General features: G+C 41.7%; 1 long non-coding RNA gene across 1 annotated transcript; it reads right to left on the bottom strand.

The window, feature by feature from the left end:
- Positions 1 to 929: 929 nt before the first annotated feature.
- LOC144375391 (uncharacterized) lies at positions 930 to 16,572 on the bottom strand. The gene is made up of 3 exons (XR_013435128.1): positions 16,339 to 16,572; positions 12,881 to 12,971; positions 930 to 10,372 (listed from the first exon to the last, which is right to left on the bottom strand). It is a non-coding gene; the product is annotated as an uncharacterized LOC144375391 (long non-coding RNA).
- Positions 16,573 to 17,114: the final 542 nt, after the last annotated feature.

Raw genomic sequence — 17,114 nt, 5'->3', positions numbered from 1 at the left:
TCAAGGGAGAAGCCAGGAACCACACATGCCATGACTGGTGCAATGGGCACACACAGGATGAGGGGTTGAGGTAGGGGACAAATGCAAGGGGGCAGGGCTAGTAGTGAAGTAATTATATGGTAGAGGATAGGAAAGGCAGCAGAATACAACAGACACTAGTATGGCAATATGTAAAACAGTGGATGTGTAACCGATGTGATTCTGCAATCTGTATACGGGGTAAAAATGGGAGTTCATAACCCACTTGAATCAAAGTGTGAAATATGATATGTCAAGAACTATGTAATGTTTTGAACATAACCTCCCTCATGTCCTGCCCTTTATGAGTCTGGATCTCTTCTGATACTCTAGACATTTGTACAATTCAAAGTCATGAAACAAATTACATCGTGAAATTCAGTTATAACAACTAAATTATCCTAAAATAGAACCAATAGAATCTGTTACTTTCTTTTAATCTGGAAAGCAGATGATTAAGGCAATGCCACCATGTTCAGAGGTGAATGTTCACAAAGGTTCTGGCTTTATCAGTGGGTTAATCTAATAGATGGCTTAATAATTTGAATGGACCACAGGGAGGTGGTAAAGAGTAGAGGTATATGGGGCACTAATGGAGGAAGTAAGTCATTATGGGTTTGCCCTTGAGGAGTTATTTGTCCTTGGCCCCTTCCTCCTCTACCCTGCTTCCCTGCTGCCAAGAGCTGAGCAGCTTTCCCTGACCATACCCTTCTGCCATGATATTCTGCCTCATTTGAGCCCAGATCAATGGTGCTAATTGACCATGGACTGAGTCCTCTGAAACCATGAAGCAAAATAAATTCTGTTTTCTCCAAGTTGCTCTTGTTCAGGTATTTTGATCACAGCCATGAAAAGCTAACATAGCACCTGTCACGACCCCCCTTGCCCGCAAGGAAGACGCGACTCAGGAATCTTCTTTCAGCAGTTTATTTAGGCCCTTGATATTCTTCTAATAATTCTTCTACTACTATTACCTCGGATGCCCCTCCCAGCCTTAATAAAGCACCGCGAACCCCAATGCAAAGCTGCCACGTGTACCCTTCTCACAGGGTGCTAGAAAATGACACGTCAACTTTCTCTGATAAGGAGCTGGGAACACACCAACTCTCTTTGATATGGAGTTGTCCTTCACAGACCACAACGGAGCCAGCGCCATCATGTAATGGCGACCACAGTCCGCAGGAACGGCTCACCACAGCTCCCCCTTTTTGTTTCACTAAGACAATACAGGCGAGAGTAGAGGTCCTATCCCACTGTGTAAAAGTGGCTGCATAGTATGGGCCAGCCCCAGGGGGCGCCTTCCCCAGATCTGACACCATATCAGCCGACGCCTTTTTTCGTGGGGCGGGGCGGAGACATGTCAAACCCGCATGCAATAGGACATGCTCCCCTTGAGGTCCCTCTTCTCAATGGATCACTCAAGTGCAGTGCCTTGCCTCGCATCCTGTATCGTGACGATGGTGAGTAAGAGGGAATAGCTGAGGTTGAACTGTGGCCATGCAGAAGTACAACTACAAACAAGTTGGCAGCACCCTGAAAGAAAGGCACGGACTTTAAAGTGATAGATAAAGACCAGTGTGGAAACCCTTCTGCGTGCAATGGCAACAAGACCCGCAGAGTGTAAGGGCTTTCCAGCACTAAGAGAAAGACAAAAGAAGGACATGTCATACCCAGTGCAATGTTATAATAACTTGGGGTGCAACGACCATGTCAAAGGCACTAGTGTAGAAACCCATCTGCGTGCAATGGTAGCAAGACCAGCAGAGTGCAAGGGCTTTTTGACACTAAGAGAATAACGAGGAAAGACATGTCAATCTCAGTGCAATGTTATAATAACTTGGGGTGCAATGACCATGTCAAAAGTTTAGTGTTTAAGATGCGCAAGCCAGACCTGTGGCGAGTTGCCAGTTTCTAAAGCAGCAAGAGCTTGTATGATCATAGCCTTATCTTGAGCACTACGAGCTTTAAGGCGACAGAGAAACCACAAACAGAGGAACATACCAAAACAACACAGTGCACCAAAAATGCCTACTCCCACCCACTCTTTAAAAAAGGAAAAAGCAGAAGATATCCAATTGGTGAATTGACCCAGAGTCACGGGATCGACACGGGTACTATTTAAGACAGCTATCTGGGTTAGTTGAGACTGGATCATGTCTTCCGCTTCCATGGACCAATTTCCGGCCAGATATCCACCAATGATGTGGGAAGCATTTTTGGAATCATTAAATCTGACAGAGGTTATACATAAATGTGCACGTTGGTCAATGCAGCCTAAAAGTACGAGGTCAGCCAATTCTTCTACCTGAGCTTGAAGAAAATCTATTTTTTGGTTGGTAGCTAAAATCCCTGACAAAATATGTTGATTAATCGCATTTTGTGATTCAAGTATAGTGGACGTTTGTTGAACAACTTGATTAATAGTGGCAGCAGTTTGTACTTGACTGGCCATGGCTACTCCGGCCGTAACTGCTGCAGCAGCAGATGCCGCCACGGCTGTCACTATAGCTGCCGTGATTCCAAAATCTCTGCGGACTCTAAGTAGTTCTACAATAGGAAATTTATCTGGATCCGCAGTGACTGGGATTGGGACAAAAGTTGGAATTTTCATAATTACTGCTACAGTCCAAGAACCATTCCAACACTCAGATAAGAAACAGGTAATAATAGAACAATCCAGTATCCCCGATGAGGTGTGATTAGCTAAAAGGAACAGGAACGGGGATTGGATACAGAACATTGCAGGAGGCAATGTGGCATAATGTAACAGAGAGTTGAACGAAACAGATGTAAGCCTATTACCTCGTTCACTCTCCTTAGTAGTGTCAGAAACATTAGCCAGCCAACTTTTGGCTCCTAGTAATTGAGCCAATGCGGAAATATCGGCTGAAGCCCCCTTCTCATTGGAAATGAGCCATTGAAACCAGGACCAACCTGTTTCTGTAGAGGAGTTGGCATTGTTGTTAAAGTTGTAAACATATCTCTTAAGAGGGGGGGAAAAGGAGAAACCTTTAGCAACTTGATGTTTCTCCCAAGAATGATCCTGACAAGGCGTAAATGTCGGGGGAAAACCAAAATTAGGGGTACAGTAAGGAGAGGCCTTGAAATGAGTGGCATAGCAAGTACTATTAGAAGAAGGAGGCATTGGGATTAGTACCTCGGAGATAATAGCTAAAGTAGTTATGTTTAAAACAGAGCTAGTTGCGGGGGTCCCTGAGCCTGATTGCTTCCCTGAAACTACTTGGCTCAATACAGCACTGAGAATACTCCCTGAGACTCGACTGGACCACAATGGGTCCTCCCAGTTAGTCAAATTTTTGGTCTTAAGGCTAATACAATTAGTGTTCCCAAGGCTGAAACAAAAAACTCCTGTGAGATTAACTTGAGACTGATTAAAAAATATTTTCCATGTCCCCTCTAGGAGAGGTACAAGGAGCAGACATCTCACATGAGGTAGAAAAAAGAGTGGGGAGGACACTAGAATTACTATGAACTGGCATTGGCATTGGCCATGCCCGTGCCACTGCCCACCACTGCATTGGTGTCATCTGTACTGTTGGCACCAGCATCAGAGCCAGAGCACTCATCAGAATGAAGCTCCTCATCATGGGACTGTTGTGGCACCTCCTGCTGCTGGTTAGTAGATCTCGAGACTCTTCTTGTCAGGCGTTCAGGGATCCACAGTGGCTCCGTGCGATCCTGGGGAAAAACACATACAGATCCTCGTGCCCATGTCAGCACGGGGTCAGGGCCGTTCCATTGGCCCGTAAGAACATCCTTCCACTTAACATAGCCAGTCACAGAGGGCTGAGGGGACACATGTCTATCGGCCGCAGAGCGGCCATGAATATCCAAATTCAAAAAATTAATGGTAAAAAGAGCTAAGGACAGGCGTTCTTTAGGAGTGTGGTCAACTCCTATTCCCCCTTTTTGTTTTTCTAAGGTTTTTTTTAAGGTGCGGTGGGCACGTTTAACAATGTCTTGTCCTTGAGGATTGTAAGGCAACCCATGAGCAAGTTGTATTTTTATAGTAGAACAAAAAGATGTAAACTGTCTGCCCGTATAAGCAGGTCCATTATCAGTTTTAAGGGATGCAGGTGCACCCCATGTTGTCCATGTCTCTAAGCAATGAGTAATAACATTATGTGTCTTTTTTCTCGATAAAGCAGAAGCATGAATAATTCCAGAGAATGTGTCAATAGAAACATGTACATATTTGAGGTTACCAAAGTCAGGCACGTGAGTTACGTCTATTTGTCAGACGACCAATGGCTTTAATCCTCGTGGGTTTACACCATAAGTAGGAGGATGAAGAAATGTGACACAATGGGGACATTATAATACTATCTGACGAGCATCCGCTTTTGAGATGGAAAAACGTCTGCGCAGTGTCATAGCATTGACATGAAAGTTGTGATGAAACAATTTAGCTTTTTCTAAGGAGGAGGCCAAGCATACCAACTGGCTTCTAGTTGCTGAGTCAGCACAGGCATTACCCTGTGATAACGGGCCAGGAAGAGAGGTGTGAGCCCGAATGTGCATTGGATAGAAAGGGGCAGTACGGCTACGGATAAGCTGTTGAAGCTGATTAAAGTAAGCAGACACAGTATGGGTGTCACTAATAGCTCCTACAGCCTCCAGAATTTTGAGCGCCTGCACCACATAGATGGAGTTCGAAATGAGATTGAAAGGAAAAGAACACTGTTTAAAAACTTTAATGACAATTTGTAGTTCTACCCATTGTGGATTTCCAGGAGTAAATTGATGTTGGACAGGGGGAGAGTCATTAATCACATAAGCTTTCATTCCAGACTTAGAGCCATCAGTAAAAATATTAACAGCCCCCGGAATCGGAGTGGGTGAAGTTACTTTAGGGAAAATGATGGGATGCTCTTTAACAAAATGGAGTAATGGATGAGAAGGGTAATGATTATCGATATCCCCCTGAAACGAGCAACATAGAATAGCCCAGTTGTCTAGAGTAGCACACAAAACATTAATTTGAGCTTTAGAATAGGGTATGATAAGAGAAAAAGGTGCTTGTCCAAAAAATTGAATGCTCTGTTGAATCCGTCTAAGTGCTAATGCTGCAACAGCATCAGGATAATATTCTAAAGATTTTCCTGGGGATACATGTGGGTGGATCCATAGTAAAGGCCCATCTTGCCACAGTACTCCAGTAGGCTGCCGCATAGTGGCAAGCACACATAACTGGAAAGGTTTATCACTCTGGAGCCTGCATAGAGTAGTATGTTGTATAGCTTCTTCTACTTTTATGAGGCCAGAGGCAGATCGGGAGGCCGCCCGTTCCTGAGCCCTTGCTTATCTCTGTTTTCTGTACCTAAACTCCCTAGCTGCCGAGACAGCGTCTCCAGCTCCTCCTCTTCATTATCTTCTACCTCTGACCCACTTTCGCATGGGGGCGTGCGCAGCACACTGAGATCTGGATACAGTCTCCTCCCGTTCTCCACGCCCCGCACACTCCCCTCTTCCTGAGACACTTCGCTCTCTGTTGTTTCTGATTTTTTTTTTATGTAATTGTTTTAAAACCTCCTGCCCTTTAACAAGCGTTTTTTGGCATCTGCCATCCGTAAGACAACTACGGACCATCTTTCAGAGGGGTATCACCCCGCCCTCTAGCATGCCCTGCTCACGAGCAAAGTCAAGGTCTTTGTCTAATTTATCCCAGCTGGGTGTAGTGAGGCTGCCTGAAAATGCAAACCACGGTGCAGCTGTATCTACCCTCTGTAAAAATCTCTCTAAGGTACTGCGTTTCACCTCCAGTCCCTTGGAATGTAAAAGGCCATCGAGGGCTAGAAGGAGTGGACTTGAAGTCACGGCACCCATGACGCAACACAAGAAAACACAGAAATCGAAAGTGAAAGTACACAAAACAAAACGAACATACACAGAAAACAAAAGGAAAATTCAGAGTGCAATTGCTATAAGATGTAGCGCCCTCTCTTTACAGAGGAGCTTCCCGCTTTTTAACAGCGGATCCCACGTTACCTGGGACTTACCGGTGCACCTCCCTGACTGCTGAAAGTTCTGGTTCCTGGGTGTTTCTTTGTTTCTTTTCTCCCGGGTCTCGGCACCACTTGTCACGACCCCCCTTGCCCGCAAGGAAGACGCGACTCAGGAATCTTCTTTCAGCAGTTTATTCAGGCCCTTGATATTCTTCTAATAATTCTTCTACTACTACTACCTCGGATGCCCCTCCCAGCCTTAATAAAGCACCGCGAACCCCAATGCAAAGCTGCCACGTGTACCCTTCTCACAGGGTGCTAGAAAATGACACGCCAACTTTCTCTGATAAGGAGCTGGGAACACGCCAACTCTCTTTGATATGGAGTTGTCCTTCACAGACCACAACGGAGCCAGCGCCATCATGTAATGGCGACCACAGTCCGCAAGAACGGCTCACCACAAGCACCTTTGTATTTTTTTATTTGAGGTTATTATTTTTTATTTATTTTTATTTTTTAGTTGTCAATGGACCTTTATTTTATTTATTGATACGTGGTACTGAGAATCGAACCCAGTGCCTCACACATGATAGGCAAGCGCTCTGCCACTGAGCCAAGCCCTGAAGTTATTCTTAAAAAATATTTAGCAAATATATAAAACCTCAATTATATAACCACAAATATGACTTAATAAAATTATTAGTTATACCACCAGAAATATACCATTTGCCTGAGTCTCTGTTCCTCACAATTAATATCCTAGAGGCTTTAACCTATAGAAACTTGATGACAAGTACCAATACAAAAGTATTTTAATTTTTAAATACATAACTGAAATTATTATTAGTTTTAAGTTATCTTAAAGGGACTTGGCTTATTTTTCTATAAAATCTTTATACTGAAAATATAAATGTGCCTCCCAGTAAAGGAAACATTCATCAAGTGGCTAAAAACATAACATGAAACAATAACAAATGTATTCATTAAGTACATCTTATATTCATTTTACTTAAAAAACCTATATTCAACAATTTGAGCTAATAATAAATGGAAATTATAGTTGTTCATTCCCTTCCACCTTATAGAAGGTAAAACTCAATTATTACTAACAGTTAAGCATAAAAACCAAAGTTCTTGAGCACTGATAACTATATGGAATAGAACTATTTTACTTCATTTGGCAAATGTTGCTGGTACTTAATCATGTGCCAGACATTACAAATAACTTCTACTGAATTTCCATTATAGTCCTAATATGGGTCCATTATTTGATCACACAAGTTATCAAAATTCTTATAACTCCCATGTCAATATCATGTGGTCAATGCCCACAGGTCAAGTATAAACTCCAAAGCAAGGCAGACTATCAAGAGACCCACCAAGGGGTCTGACACAGAAAGAGGGTCCACCTTGTTGCATGGGCCAGGCCACCTAATACCACTTCCCTTCCAATTCCCTCTTCCAGAAACTCCACACCCCCAACCACACAGCCTTGTGTGCATTTTCAGCTGCACTCACCCTAGGACCTTGTCCAGTAGGTTCTTTCCCTGAGTACTCACAGTTTCTAGAGACCAAAAAGTGTACTGGCTATAGCTGGGGAGATGAAGGAGGGAGGTGTGAAAACAGTCCAGTTCCACTTGAAGGGTCAAAGTTGAAGGACAAATGGAAGAGCTCATGGATGCCAGGCCTGGGAAGAACCTCAGTGTCCACTGCACTCTCCCACGGCTTCCTCTCAACCCTCTGCTCAACCACTTTGCAACTTACTGCACCATCTGCTAATTTATTTCCTATTGTCAATCTCTCCCCAACTAGAGAGTATACCCTGTTAAGGGCAGCATTTTGCCTGATAAGGAAACTACTGAAGCAATGGCCCTACAGTCTAGATTGAAAAGGATCATGTTATGATTTGGACATGAAGTGTCCTGAAAAACTGTTAATGCAGAATTATTCAAAGATGAAATGATTATACTTAGAGCTGTGACCTAAATCAGTTCGCCTTATTTTGAGTAGAGTAATTGGGTGTAAATCATAAGCAGATGGGGTATGATTGAAGAAAGTGGGTCACTGGGTACCTGTCCTGAATGGATCCATATTCCCTGTGGCCTCTTCCCCTTCCCCTTTCTGTCTTCTAGCCAACAACAATGGGGCAGCACTCCTCCATCATGCCCTTCCACCATGACATTCTGCCTCATTTGGGGCCCAGAGCAATGAAGTAAGTCCACCATGGACTGAACCTCTAAAACTATGAGCCAAAATAAAATTTTAGTCCTTTAAGTTGTTCTTGTCATGTACTTTGTTGTTAGTAACAAAAACCTGACTAACACAGGCCACAAGCCTTGTCTAGAGGAGGTGAAGGATACAGGAATGCACAGACTAGAAAATGCCTCCTTGGAGGGCCAACCAGTAAATAATTATGCCTTGTGGGTCATCCAGTCTGGATGTGCTCCTATGCCAAGAAAGCAGTCATGACTGTTCCAGTAAAATTTTACTTAGAAAAACATGTGGCAGGCAAAATTTGACTCACAGGTAGTCATTGCCTAAATGAAATAAAGTTCAAGTACAGAGAAAAATGCCATGATATGGTTGCGTGGACCTGTCAAACAGCAACAACAACAATGGCAGAGGTTTTATAAAGTCTAACAGTGACACAAAAACCTGAAAATAATGTCCCAGGCTGGGAATGGGGGATCCTCCCTGCAATTCTAGCAGCTCAGGAAGCTAAAGCAGGAGGATTATGAGTTCAATGCCAGTCTCAGCAACTTATAGAGGTCCTATACAATTTAATGAGACACCCGTCTTTAAATAAAATATTAAAAAGTGTTGGGTAGGTGAGTCACTAGTTAAATATCACTGGGTTCAAATCCTCAGTACAATAAATAAATAAATAAATAGGCCATTTCCAGCTAGAGACAAGACCACAAAAGTAAACATTAGGAACCTGAATCTAACCTCACAGCCTCAGGAACATATTTTATAAGGCCAACACCCACTTGACCTATATAAGAGTTTAACACATGAACAACTGAATTCTATAACCAGCCTCATGGCTACAAGCTAAAGGTCAAAAGCACTCAGGGACCAGACAGAGTACTGAAGAACATTTCTATTACCTGATGATACCTGCATCAATTACACAAAGTAGTAAAAAAAAAAGAAAGAAAGAAAGAAAATGAAAATTCCTCATTCCTCATTCTCATGAAAATCATTGGAAAAATCACTGAATCAGCAATAACTTCATTTTTTAAAAAGTCCCTTTTACAATATACATAAAAAATTAAAAAGTTCAAGTCCTCAGGAACAAGCAACATAAAAAATATGCAGAGTCAAACTTCAATAAAGGGCACGTGTGGTGACTGGAGTTTACACATGCCCTGCATGGGTCAAAAAAACCATTAATTTTGAAAACAAGATGTCACAATGAATGTAATTTTAATCGATATCACAAACTTTGGGGGTGAGATAAAGTTGTTGGAAAAGATTTTTGAAGAAGTGTGGAGAAGAAGGCCAACCTTGTAAAGAGTAGCTGTGATCAGTAGGAACCCGGTATGAATGCTTTGTCTATTTCTGGATCCCACAGCCCTGTTGGCAAGAGCAACCAGGATTTTGGGGGGTGGAGGGGGGTTGTAAGGGCAGTGCTGGGGATGGAACCCAGGGTCACTCTGTCATGGAGTAACACCCGTGGCCATTTTTATTTTGAAACAGCATCTTGTAAGTTGCTGAGGCTTGCTTCCAACTTGCAAACCTGCTGCTTAAGACTTCCAAGTCACTAGAATTACAGGCATGGTCCACCAGGCCAGTCAGGTTCTTCATCTAAGAACTCATTCTCTCTACCCACTTTTTCCTTATAGCTCCTGGGTAGCCTTTTCAGACTCCAGAATGTGCAAAGGCTTGGAATAATAGCACCTTGAGTCCACCTGTCTATGGGTTGAGCCTGGAACCAGAGCAGAGGGTGCCTTGATTTTGGTGCTGGGCCGTGTGTTATGTAACTATGAAATGATTCTAAATACTTCTAAAGTTTGATGTTTTGGGAGTATGTTCCCTCCTCGCTAGAGCATGATGTGTTGCCAGACCTCATATGTCCCATCAGACTCGCCATGTGTCAGCTATTGACCTAAACTACTGAGCTTCAGAAAAGATCCTAACTCAAGAGTTTGACAGACATCTTGAGAGTTTAGGTTAAGGTAAAGCCACACTTTCATGTGAAAGCCTATGACACTTCTCTGAAAGCCTAGAACCAAGGAGTGACAAGGCAAAGCCTCATCAGCTGCAAATTAATCTCAGAAGCCTCACCCACCAATACCACCTGCTACCAACTATCAATAAGAGACCTTACCTGTTATTGTGACTGCCCACCGAGGTGGTCAAGCTGACTTCTTCAAGAACTGCTCCTGTACAGGAAAACCTCAGCTTCAATGAGACTTTACTTTTCACAAGGCCTGTTTCCATATTAATTGAACAAACGGGCTTTAAGATTTTTGGAAACCCTACTATGTGGTTAAAGTACTTCATCTACATGGTGTATTCTATGAGGTTTTTTCACATTATTCTCTCCCCTCTGAGCATTGTAAACCTACACAACAATTCTCATTGTATTTCGATAAACTCTGATTCAGTAAATTATCTCCTTGTTTCTGTCATATACAACAATTGGCAGCCAGCAGGATTTCACAATGCATAGAGGTGAATGGTTGAACAAAGTTCAAATTTAGTTTTAATTTTAATGAAAATATAGAGAAGGGAAATTGCATAGCATTCTTCTTCACTCTCAATATTCCACTGTATTTTCACCTTTGATGAACTGGGAAGAATTTCTGAAAGTGGCACAAACTATAAGAATTCTGTTCCTTGCTCACAAACACATCTTTCAAATTTATTTGAGTACCATAAACCTGTTCTCACTATAAATCATGATATATGCACTACTCAGTATCTTAGGATGATGGTATAATTGGATTTTTTTGACCAATAAGTATGTAAAGGTAAGTGAATAAATTATTATTTTTATTCTTATCATTTTGAAATTTGGAAACTATTCCCTATCATAACAAACTAGAAATTTTATTTACCTATTTATTTATGTACCAGGAATTAAACCCAGAGTAACTCAATAACTGACCCACATCCCCAGCCCTACTTTGTGTTTTATTTAGAGATGGGGTTTCACTGAGTTGTTTAGGACCTTGCTAAGTTGCAGAGGCTAGATTTGAAGTCTTGATCCTCCTGCTTCCCCCTCCTGAGCTGCTGAGATTATTGGCATGCACCACCACACCCAGTAAAACTATCAAGTTTTAAATGAATAGTATACATAAAACAATAGGTTGGAAGCCAAGTATGGTGGTATGTGCATGGAATCCCAGTGATTTGGGAGTCTGAGGCAGGGGGAGGCAAGTTTGAGTCCAGGTAGGAAACTTAGTGAGATCCTGTCTCAAAATTAAATTTAAAAGAACTGGGGCTATAGTTCCATGGTAGGGCACCATATATCCTCAGGCCAGCAAATTAAGGTATGGAGATCTCCATTACACCTAGTAAATTAAAGATGGACAATTTCAGATCATACAGATGGTTCAACTAGAACCTGTCTACATCTCAGAACAAGGCTTATGTATGCACTTTAGAAGTCTTTTTTTGGTTTAAGACATCAAGAATACACACTGCCTTTTATGAAAACCCAAACAACTGAGTGTTGTGAAGGCACTCATCTCACAGGAAAAATTTACATACTCATGGGCTAATGATGAAATTTCCACATTCTTTATAATCCTACTGCCATTGTCTCTATTGAATGCTTTAATACCTTGCTTAAATAAAAGCTTCAATTAATTACTAAACCTTAAAACAGAGGCAAAGACCAAAGTTCTATAGCAGGCTATAAAATCATATAGAGAGCCCACAGCACCTTGTAATCCCAGCAATATGGAAAGCTGAGGCAGGAGGAATGCAAGTTCAAACCCAGCCTCAGCAAATTAACAAGGCCCTAAGCAACTCACCAAGGCCCTGTCTCTAAATAAAATTTAAAAACGTGGCTGGGATGTGATACAGTGGTTAGGTGCCTCTGGGTTCAATCCCCAGTATCAAAAGCAAACAAACAAAGATATAGATACAGTAGCAACACTCCTGTGAAAACATTACTACTAGCAATGATCACCATTACATCTTATTATACAAAAGATTACCCCTGATTATCATAAACACTTGAAAAGTCTTAATTGAAAAACATGATAAGGCTAGGGTTGTGGCTTAATGGTAATGAGCTTGCCTGGCAGGTGTGAGGCACTGGGTTGGATTGTCAGCACCACATATAAATAAATAAATAAAATAAAGGTCCATTGACAAATAAAAAAAAATATTAAAAAAAAATATGAAAGCCAGGCAAGTGGTAACCATATGTAATTCCCTCTCAGTCACTGGGGAAAAAAAGGAGGAAAGAAAGAAAATTAGTGAACAGCCTGGGCAATTAGGCCTTGTGCCAAAATAAGCAATAAAATCTGCCATGGCCAAGCCAAGCGAGGTAGTGGAAATCTATATTCTCAGTGGCTCCAGAAGCTGAGGCTGGAGGATTGACAGTTCAAAGCCAATTTCACCAATTTAATGAGTCAGTAAGCAAATCAATGAGACCATCTGTAAAAAAAATATTTAAAAAGGGCTGGAGATATGCTTCAGAGCTTAAGCACCCCATGATTCGATCCCTGGTACAAAACAAAACAAAAAACTCAAAGGTTGTAACTCAGTGGTAAAACTCCCCTGGATTCAATCCCCAGTCTCTCTCTCTCTCTCTCTCTCTCTCTCTCTCTCTCTCTCTCTCTCTCTCTCTCTCACACACACACACACACACACACACACACACACACACACACACACAGAAGAATGAATGTCCAACTTGTTAATGAGGTACAAACCTTTCTAGCAACTCTGCAAACTGAGGAAGGAAGAACCAAATTTTGAAACCAGTCTCAGCAACTCAGTCTCAGCAACTCAGGGAGACACTGTCTTAAAATAGAAAGCAAGAAAGACTTCAGTGACAGAGAATATCTGGATTCAACTCCTAAATCCCCACGGGGGGGGGGGGGGAGGATGTTGGCCCATGAGTGCAGCTCTAAATTCAATCCCCAGTCTCGCCAAAAACAGAGAACATATATTATCATTCATTAAATTGTTTATGTGGGCTGGGGTTGTAGCTCAGTGGTAGAGTGCTTGCCTAGCATGCTTGGGGCACTGGGTTCGATCCTCAGCACCAAATAAAAAAAATATCCAAACAAAATAAAGGTATTGTGTCCATCTATAATGTAAAAAAATATTAAAAGACATCCTTTCAGTTATAAAAATACTAGAAAATAAATATCTTTATAAACAATAATAACCAGTTAGAACAGAATGGGGAAAAACTTATTAGGAATAGACATGGAGGTAGGTGGTGCTGCCCTGCACGTAAATGCTAGACATTAAACCCAGGGCCTCCACATGTGCTCAACATTAACCCTAAACCTTCAGCATAGGAATCAGTAATTGTTAAAAATATATAACACCTAGGAATAAACTCTAATGCAAGCTCTACAGTTATAAAACTGCAAACTTTCCTAATACCTTCTTTTATTTTTTTTAAAGAGAGAGAGAGAGAGAGAATTTTTTAATATTTATTTTTTAGTTTTTCAGCGGACACAACATCTTTGTTTGTATGTGGTGCTGAGGATCGAACCCGGGCTGCACGTATGCCAGGCGAGCATGCTACCACTTGAGCCACATCCCCAGCCCTGATACTTTCTTTTAAATGATGAAAAACTTCACCCAACTGGCGTCAAACCTCTATTTGGATGAAAATCAAAAACTAACAACAACAAATGTGAAATAACTCTACTCAGCAGGTGAGGCATAAGGATGAAAAGTTGCAGGCTAGCCTGCTTCTAAATAAAAAATAAAAAGGGCCAGGGATGAAACTCAGTCAGTGGTAGATCACTCCTGGGTCCAATCTCTAGTACCAGGGGAAAAAAAAAGAATCATAAAGCAATTCACAACAATTCACAACATAACAGGCTGGCATAGTGGCACACATGTGTAATCCCAGCAGAGCTTGAGGCTGAGGCAGGAGGAGTACAAATTCAAAATCAGCGTAAGAAATTTAGAGAAGCCCTCAGCAACTCAGTGAGACCCTGTCTCTTAATAAAAATAAAAAACTGGCTGAGGATGTGGCTCAGTGGTAAAACTCCCCTGGGTTCAATCCCCAGTATCAAACACACACACACACACACACACACACACACACACACACACACAACACAATGAATGTCCAGCTGGTTAAAGAGGTACACTTTTTTAATCCCAGCAACTCTGCAAAATAAGGAAGGAGGAACCAAAGTTTGAAGCCAGCCATGGCAAATGAAGGAGACACCATCTTAAAATAAAAAGTAAAAAGGGCTTGGGATTTAGCACAGTGGCAGAGAATCTCTGGGTTCAACCCCTAAATCCCCACCAGAAAAAAAAAAAAAGTTGGCAGATGAGAGCAGCTCAGAATTTAATCCCCAGTTCTGCCAAAAATAGAGCATGTGATATTATGATTCGTTAAATTAAGTCATAAGGATGCTAGAAAACAAATATCTTTATAAACAAAAAAAACCAGTTAGAACACAATGGGGAAAAACTCATTAGGAATAGAGGAGGGGGTGAGGGGTGAGCCGGGAGGGTCGTCGGCTTGGCGCTGCATGTGAACCCTAGACATTAAACCCAGGCCTCCACACATACTCAACATTTACTCTATGCCCTCAGCACAGAAAACAGCAATTGTTAAAAATATATAACGCCTAAGAATAAACTCTCATGAAAGCTCTACAGTTATAAAACTGCAAAACTTTCCTGAAATGGTAAAAAAAAACTTCACCCAACTGGAGTCAAACCTCTATTTGGATGAAAATCATAAGTAAAACAAAAGACAAAAGCCTACACCTGGACCCAGAAAGTACCAGCCTGTAGTTCAGGATGCTCAGAAGGCATCAAGGAGGACAACCTGAGCCCCAAACTTTAAGGTTAGCCTGGACAACATAGGAAGACCTTCTTCCAGAAAAAGAAAGCAAACAACAACAACAAATATGAAATAACATCTCTGGAGGTGAGGCAGTATGATGAAAAGTTCCAGGCTAGTCTACCTCTAAACAAAAAATTTAAAAAGGCCAGGGATAAAACTCAGTGTTACATCACCCCTGGGTGCAATTTCTAGTTCCAGAAAATAATAATAATAATAATAATAATAATAATAATAATAATAATAATAATAGAACTATAAAGCAGTTCACACACAACAGGATAGGCCCCAAAACAAACAAATAAGCAAACGAAAAATATATGTACAATAGTGACACTCCTGTGAAAACATTACTACCAGCACCAATTACCAATACAGCTTACTATACAAAAGATTACTACTGATTATCATAAATGCTTTAAAGTAAAAGTCTTCATTAAAAAATGTAAGAGCCAGGCACAGTGGTAATCCCCTCTCAGTGACTGAGAGGGAGCTAAGGCACTAAGGAGGAATAAAATTAGAAAGCAGCCTGGGAATTTAGACCTTTTGCCAAAATAAGCAATAAAAATTGTCATGGTTGAACCAGGCAAGGTGGTGCACACCTGTAATCCCAGTGGCTCAGGAGGGGAAGAAGTAGGATTATGAGTTCAAAGCCAGCCTCAGCAACTTAGCAAGTCACTAAGCAACTCAGTGAGACCCTGTCTCTAAATAAAATATTTTAAAAGGGCTGGGGATGTGTCTCAGTGCTTAAGCACCCTGGATTCAATCCCTAGTAAAACAACAACAACAACAACAACAAATGCATAGCTGTGGCTTAATGGTGAAACTCCGCTGGCTTGAATCTACAGTATCAAACACACACACACACCTGTATGCATGCACGAAAGCATGTGCACACACTCCTGAATGAATGTTCAGCCTGTTACAGAGGTACACTCCTTTAATCCCAACAACTCTGCAGACTGAGGAAGGAGAAATCCCAGTTTGAGGCCAGCTTCAGCAACTGAGGGAGACATTGTCTTAAAAAGTAAAAAGTGTGTGTGGGGGGGTGGCTCAGTGGTAGAGCGCTTGCCTACCATGTGTGAGACAAGGAGTTCAATTTTCAGCACCACATATAAACAAATAAAATAAGGTTCATTGACAACTAAAAATATATTTTTAAAAAATGGGCTAGAGATGTAGCTCAGCGATAAAGTAGTCCTAGGCTCAATCCTCATTAGCAAAAATAATTTAAACAAACAATGGCAGACTAGTATGAGGAAATATCAGTGCATTGGCTCATTCAGTCTTCTAAAACAAAACCCCATTGCATCTCTATCTTACAAACAACCATTTATTTCTTACCATTTTGCAGGGATAGAAGTTGGAGATTGAAGACTGCTTCCAAATTGCTTAAGACACCTTCCTGCAGGCTCCTCATAAAAGGGAGAATCACTTTGGGACCTCCTTTATATAGCCACATCCATATCCTAGGGTGTGGATTTCACCCTCATGGTCAAAGTCTCCTCCCGCTAAGAGATAAGTTTCAGCACACTTCTGGCGCCACCACTCTCAATAGGGTGGAATAAATTAGAGTGCATCTGAAAGGAAAGTGACCACAACACTCAAAGTGACCAAGAAATCTTTATTGCAGCAGTGCAAAAGAGGAGAAAAAGAGAGAGAAAGAAAGAGTGGGGAAAGAGATAAGAAAGAGGGGGAAAGCAAAAGAGAGAGAGAAGAGAAGAGGAGAGGAGAGGAGAGGAGAGGAGAGGAGAGGAGAGGAGAGGAGAGGAGAGGAGAGAGGGAGAGGGAGAGATCAAGATCAAGAGAGCAAGAGCAAGAGAGAGGGGCCCAGCAGGAAGGAGTTTTTATAGCCCAAATCTAATGGGGTCTCTGGGTCTGCAAGCTGCCTTTTTGGCACAAGAAGGGTTAAGTGTTCAGCCTTGAATGGAATTGAGTGTTCAGATGTAAACAAGTGATAAAGGACCAGACAGAGGGGGTTTTGGGTGCGTGGGTTATCCTGCAGCTAACATTTTTCAGCCTGCCCTGAAGACAACATAGTTCAGCCTGTCCTGCACCTAACAGCATCCAAACAAAATTCACTCAACATTTGGGAAATTATGTTGCAAACAAACTTTTCA

This window comes from Ictidomys tridecemlineatus, chromosome 2, assembly GCF_052094955.1.
Source record: "Ictidomys tridecemlineatus isolate mIctTri1 chromosome 2, mIctTri1.hap1, whole genome shotgun sequence".
Classification (NCBI taxonomy): Eukaryota; Metazoa; Chordata; class Mammalia; order Rodentia; family Sciuridae; genus Ictidomys; species Ictidomys tridecemlineatus.
Note: the sequence above shows the minus strand (reverse complement) of the source record. Positions and strands in the feature narration are given on the sequence as shown.